This window comes from Pseudorca crassidens, chromosome X (genome assembly GCF_039906515.1).
Source record: "Pseudorca crassidens isolate mPseCra1 chromosome X, mPseCra1.hap1, whole genome shotgun sequence".
Taxonomy (NCBI): domain Eukaryota; kingdom Metazoa; phylum Chordata; class Mammalia; order Artiodactyla; family Delphinidae; genus Pseudorca; species Pseudorca crassidens.
The window spans coordinates 48373883-48380881 of record NC_090317.1 but is presented as its reverse complement, the minus strand read 5'-3'; the positions used below and the strand labels follow the sequence as shown (position 1 = coordinate 48380881).

Sequence of the window (6999 nt, the reverse complement as noted above, 5' to 3'; positions counted from 1 at the left end):
GTTGAAGATGAAGTTTACTTTTTCAGTGCAAATGCCACACTCCTTTCCCTAGAAACATTTTAATTTAAATGAAAAAATGCTCTGAATTTAGGCTTCATATTTATTGAGACAATTTCTCTAGACAAGTGTCAGTTGATCAGGGTCAGAAATGGAAAGACTTTGTGTTATTATTCTACATTTTTATGACCCCCAATGACACCACCATGAAACTTTAAAAAGCAGAAACTCAGGGATTGAAATGAAAGTATAATCTTGAACTGAAGATTTATTCAAATAGAATGTAGTATAAACCTCAAAATTGAGATAAACAAAAGATCTCTTACCCTGTTAAGTGGTTGTCTATGTTTTGCCCCCCTCTACCAGCGTTTTTCAAACTTTTTTTTTTTTGTGCGGTACGCGGGCCTCTCACTGTTGTGGCCTCTCCTGTTGCGGAGCACAGGCTCCGGACACGCAGGCTCAGCCGCTCAATGGCATGTGGGATCTTCCCGGACCGGGGCACGAACCCGTGTCCCCTGCATCGGCAGGCGGACTCTCAACCACTGGGCCACCAGGGAAGCCCTTTCAAACTTTTAAACTTATCTTTTCTTTTTTTAAACTTTTTATTTTGAAATAAATATAGGTTCACTAGAAGTTGCAAAGGTAGTACAGAGTAGTCCCATGTACTATTCACCCAGTTTCCCCCAATGGTTACATCTTAAGTAACTGGAGTTCAAAATCAGAAAATTGACTTTGTTTAATATATGTATTAGTCAGGGTTTTCCAGAAAAATAGAACCACAATAAATCATATTTATTATGAGGCATGGGCTTATGTGCTTAGGGAGGCTGATAAGTCCCATGATGTGCCATTGGCAAGCTGGAGACCCAGGAAAACCAGTGATGTAATTCAGTCTGGGTCCGAAGGCCTAAGAACCAGGGGAGCTGATGGTGTAAATCCCAGCCTGACGGCCAGAGACTATAAGGTGTCCCAGCTCAATTAATGAGGTAGGAAAAAGGGGGCAAATTCCACCTTCCTCTGCCTTTCGTCCTATTCATGCCCTGTTCAGTAGATTGGATGACACCCATCCACATTTGGGGAGGGCAGTCTACAATTGAAATGCTGATCTCATCCAAAACACCCTCACAGCCACACCCAAAAATAATGTTTAATCTGGGCACTCTGTGGCCAGCCAAGTTGATACATGAACCATCACAATGTGTAGAGTTCTGTGTCAGTTTATGACATGTAGATTTGTGTAACCAGTACCACACTCAAGATACAAGATTGTCCCAACACCACAAAGATCTCCCTCATGCTGCTCCTTTATAGTGACACTTACCCCTCCTCCATATCATTTCTAATTCCTCAAAAGCAGTAATCTGCTTTTTGGCTCTATAATTTTGTCATTTTGAGAATATTGTATAAATGGAATCGCAAAGTATATGACCTTTCAAGATTGGCTCTTTTTTTCCCACACAACATTATACCCTTTAGATTCATCCAGGCTACTGTGTGTATCAATAGCTTGTTCCTCCTTATGGCTGAGTAGTATCCCACAGTATGGATGTGCCACAGTTCATTTAACCATTCACACTTGAAGCGTATCTGTATTGCTTCTAGTTTTTGGCTAGCTATTACAAATAAAGATGCTATGAACAATGGTATACAGGTTTTTGTCCAGACATAAGTTTTCATTTCTCTGGGACAAATGTCCAGTAGTGCAATTGCTGGGATAGTAGTTGCATGCCTACTTTTTAAAGAAATTGCTGAACTATTTTCCAGAATGGATGTATCACTTTACATTCCCACCAGTGGTTTCTTGACCAAATGTTATTTTTTTTCTTGAGTCCTAAGTTTCCTAGTCAGTCTGCTTTCTTTTTCTCCACCTTTCAGAGTCTTCTTATGTTTATTTTACATATAATGTCCAAGATTTACTAGCTGTATTTAGGAGGAAGAATAGGGAAAAATACATATCCTCTGTTTTTCCAGAAGAGGAAGTCTTCTCTGTTTTTTTCTTTTTTTTTTGATGAACAAAAAAATCTCATACTCTCTTTCAATGTTATATGAAATTTCAAAATAGGTTAACTCATGGTTAAAAAATAAACAACAACACTGAGACAAATTTCTATTTTGTTTTCAAACTAATAAACCAAATTTCTTCCTTCACCACTCTTTCATCTGCTATTTATATATGTTCTCCCACTTCACTGAGACTCCTTGCCCCCATACATTTTCAAAGTTCTGACAGTTTTCATTTCTAATCTCTCTACTTTTATTTCCAGCCATATCTCCACTTCCTAGTTAGACTGTTCTTTTGATACTTGTGACCTATTATGAACCAATACATCAAAATCAGTGTCAGAGTTTTGGCCTGTTTTTTTAGAAGAAAGATGTTCAATTTCAGATAAGTTTGGATAAGCATCAGATAAGCAACCAAACTCTTAATCAATGCTTAGTTGAACCAGCCTTCAACAAGCTTTTGAAGCCTGCCCATCACAAGAGATTTGCTTATCAATATTTGGCTTGATTTAAACTAACCTGTTCACCTTTTTGCTTTGTGAAAAAATGGATCAGTTTGGAATCATCAGGCTTGGAATGGGTGCATGGGCCCATCAAATATAGTTTGGAGTATTTTAACACACAATATTGTTAGCTGAATGTAATTATAAAGGACTGTTAGATGAGGTTCAATTTTAGCACAGATCTACATGAAGGAGACAAGATTGCTTTTTCCCCCTCTTCTTTAGCAAATGGATAAATTTGTATTTTCCCTGAAATTTATTTGTTTTTCCTGTGGAGGGTTTGAGATTATTATATTAATATTTAACTGCAGTGGAAAAATGAAACCTTTCATAAGTGTTTTCGTCATGAGATGTGTAATTATACCCACACACATAATTTATGCATATATTTTTGGTTGTTTTCGTGGTTAGTTGGTTTTAAAGTATAAAAAGAAAACAATACTACATTGGAGACAAATAGATAAAAGAGAATAGAAAGTCAATTTTCTAATGGCTAATTTATTAGATTTTGTTTAATCATTAAATTTATCCTCATTTTATAGACCAAAATAGTTACTTAAAGTTTGCTGTATTTTTATGTATTTATTTTTATTGTAAATTTTTTGGTGAACTCCTTGGCATCGTTTTTTATGGAGGGAGTGGGTATCAGGACTGCCAATATAAAGTGTCAAGAGGGAGTTTTCTCTTTGTGCTGCCACTTTCAACCATTTACATTTTGGTTTCTTTAGGTTGTGGGTTTTAAAAAAAAATTTTGTTTTATTTAGTTTTTGTCTTGGAAGTTTAGATTTTTATTCTGACCATTTGTTAGTGTTTTCCTTAAAATAATGATAATAACTAAAAACAAACAACCAAAAAGCTAAAAAGTGTCTTTCTTTTTTTCTTTTCCTTTTCTTTTTCTTTTCCATCTCCTGTGGTCCATCAGTAGGCAGAACTTCAGTTAGTTTTATGAAATACAATATTTAGCACCCCCTTATCCCACTTTGTTTTAAGGAAAAAGATAAACTTTAATGACTTGAAGTTGAGAATATGGATATAGCTTCATTCAGTCACACTCAGATTATATAGTATTCCTCACCTCCTTTTAGCCTGATTGTATACAGTGCTGGGTGACAAAGGTACACAAACCCAGCCTCCTCCATCATCATCATCAGTAGCATAGGTTCAAGCTGCTTTTTATGGTGAAGTACAATCTCTCCCCTCTGGAAAAACCAGTCATTCCACTCAACACCACGTGAAATACCAGAAACCAAATTGTAGCATTCCTTGGGAAGAAATAACTTCCATTTCTTCTCCTTCTCTTTTCCCTTCCCCTTTCCCCTCCTCTTTCCCCCTTCCTCCTCCTCCCCCTCCTCGAATTAAGTAAACCCATTATGTTTCTCTTATCCAAAATGGCTCCTGGAGTAGACATTAGAATGGTTTTCTCTGAAGTCAGTGTTTACATAGCTAACCAACAGTCCTGCTGCTAATAGCTGCTCCCCCTGTGGTAGGCTTTTCAGTGTGGTGTGTTTTCAGCATCTGTGCACACCCCTTACTTCTAGGTTTTTCAAAAGACTGCAGATTTCTAGTGATGGTCTTGGGTTTCATCCCAATGGCTACAGATTGACCTTGATTCTTCAGTTATTCACTTTCCTCAGTTATTTTGCTGTCCATCGAACAGGGTTTTGTTTTGCTAGTTTTGAATCTCTGTTCCTTAGTTAACACTTTAAGAATCATCAGCCAACTTCTACTAATTTCAGTACCTTCTTCCCAAATGTCGTAAATAAGTTCCTTATTGGCTCAGCAGCACAAGTACCTAATACTCTTTGGATGATTCTCAAGTCTAGCATTGTAGACAAAGAAAGATAAACTCTACTCTTGGTTGCATCAGTAGTACATCTGAGTGTGCATCACCCTTAGATCCTTGTTCCTTTGATCCTTGACAACAACAGAATAGGCTTCCAAGCAGTCTTCCCTTAGCTCATTCAGATAATCCACAATGTCACACTTTGATTTATTCACCTGAGATTGGTAGGTTTGCAGAAGTGTGCTCAATACTACCTCTAGGTATTTGTTAAACTCTCCACCAATAACAAAGGCAATATCACTAAACACTTACAGAATCTACAGCTTCACAGACCTACAGACATTCCCATTTCCCAAGTTCTCCATCAACAAACAGTAAGATACTGGATTTCAAGGTGTGACATAAGTCTTCCACGTATCTACAGTCTCCAATAAAACCTTGCACTCAGTATAAGTTTTCAGTAAAATACCCATACTCAGGAGAACTTAGAGGCCTCTATATACTTTAGGAATTTAGCAACCAACATTTCCTCTGATGTGCTAACTGCTATCGGATCACCCTCTTGCATCCCCCATATCCAACTCTGCTTTGGAAAATCCTTAACAGGGAGACCCTCATCTCATCTTGATGCTGCAGTTTTTAGAGAACATTTTGAAGAATTATGTGGAGTAAAGACTGAAGGTCACTGAATTGGATCTTATCAGAAGTGCTTTTATATGTGACTGTATCTCTATTGATACACTTTTTGCAGTTAGAGTTGCCAGCATCAATTTTTGAACTGAATAGTACTTGGTACTATTTTTCACAATTTTCATCAAAGCTTCATATGAAGCACTTCTCAGGTTATTCTGGTGGCCATCAGGTCTGTCTGTGATCACTAGGAGATTCTGAAATATGAAGATAAGCAGTAAGTAGCTGTTTCTTCCTAATCATCACTTACAAACTTTCATAAACAGCTTCAACTAGATTGGAAAAAAACTCAGCACACATTTGATGCCATTCTGGGTTCAGTACTCAGGCTTTCTCTCAGACATTGTAACAAGGGAACCGAGCAAACATCACTTATGGCAGCTTCATGGAGCAACTTGCAAAATTTGCCCCCAGTCTGTGTACTTATATACCAAACAATTTACACAGGGGTCTTCGATTAATTATATTAAGCTAGGCATTGCCTGTATGACTAGGATTTTGAGCTTATTGGATTTCCCTTCTTCCAAGATACAGGCAAAAGTCATCACAAGGGTGTCAGGGTTCTAAGAAGTAATCAGGGTTCTTGATCTGTTCTTTACAAGAGGGAAGGACAGGTGGGACAATGTCATCTTCACATCAGGTGGCCAGGAGAATCATCATTTTCATCATCTTTTGTTAGTGTCTGTGTGAGAATTGGAACCTCAATTGTAGTGTTTCCTTGGCATAGATCTTGCTGTGTGCTCTGGGACCTTCTTTGTTCTGCTGTCTCTTTAGCTTCAATGGCCAAATCTATTTTGTCATCACAGACGTTGGACCAGAACTTTATTCCTTACAGGGTCATTTCATTAAAGTCACTGTGTTACTTCAACTGTGATCACAAAAAGAGCAGGGCTCATATGTGTCTCCACGTATTGATAGTACAGGGGCATTTTCTTCACCAGATTCTATAATGTAGTCACTAATACCTTATTGTCTTGACAACAGGCTGCTTCATAGACTATCTGGAAATTGTCTTTCAGATTCTTTGTCAAAGCTTGCTTTGATGAACTCCAATACTCCAGGAGTGCCTTGGTAGCCACTAACTTCACATTATTATTAGGATCTTCTTTCCTCTTTTCCAGGATTATGGCAGTCAGAATCTCATTGGATGGAACTTGTAGCTGCTCTGTTTGAATATCTTGGCAGATGTAACAAATTGCATCCCATGTCGACTCTTTCATGTGCTTTGTGCTGTTGGAGTTTGTGACATTGTCTACCAGCTGAAGAAGGAATCCTGATCACTGGTTTACTGGATTTTCTATACAAACAATTTCAGCCATCGTTGTGAGGAAGAACTAAGCTAGTAGGTTTCTGCAACTAAAGTCTGCAAAATAATTTTTGGCTTCTTGGTCAAACATTAACATCAATGGGAAGTCATTCTGCTGCTGTTGTGCCTTGATGTTTGGATCCTCAGAAGACAAAGAGTTCTTGATCAGTAGACCAGCTGAAACCCTGCCAATCTGGCTGTTTCCTGAATTTTCTGGTGCTCTGGACAGTTCCAGAAGGACCTTTGGCAAGTTTCACCACCGCACACTCCAGGAACTTCTCGATAGTTTCTAGTTCAAGCAGAGGTAGAGACACAGTTATCTCAATGCTTCAATCAGCTCCAAAGTAAAGGTGATGGCAGTTGCTTTTCTTCAGGTGATGCTTGCTTCTCAGGTGACAGCTCTGACTAGAGATAGGGGTTGGGAGTTGCATGGCACTGGAGGGTTTGAAGGGGGTCAGAGTCACCACAAGTTCGTTCATCTGTTCCTTCTTTATAATGCTCCATCATCTTTTCCTTCCCACTCACTCCCTTCCACTTTCCTTCTTTGCTGTTGGCAATGGCAGCTGCTCCTCTGGTGGAGGTGGTGGAGAAAACTTAGAGGCAGTTCAGAGCATGACTAGAGCTTGGTTGGCGAGGAGAGAAAAGAGAAAAGGAGGCAGGGAGTGAACAGAAGCCAAAAGGGAGGGAAAACTTTGCTACACTTTAGATCACAGAAACTG

The 6999-nt window shown here is 38.6% G+C and overlaps 1 pseudogene; it reads right to left on the bottom strand.

The window, feature by feature from the left end:
* Positions 1 to 4320: 4320 nt before the first annotated feature.
* Positions 4321 to 6570, bottom strand: LOC137216625 (importin subunit beta-1 pseudogene; annotated as a pseudogene).
* Positions 6571 to 6999: the final 429 nt, after the last annotated feature.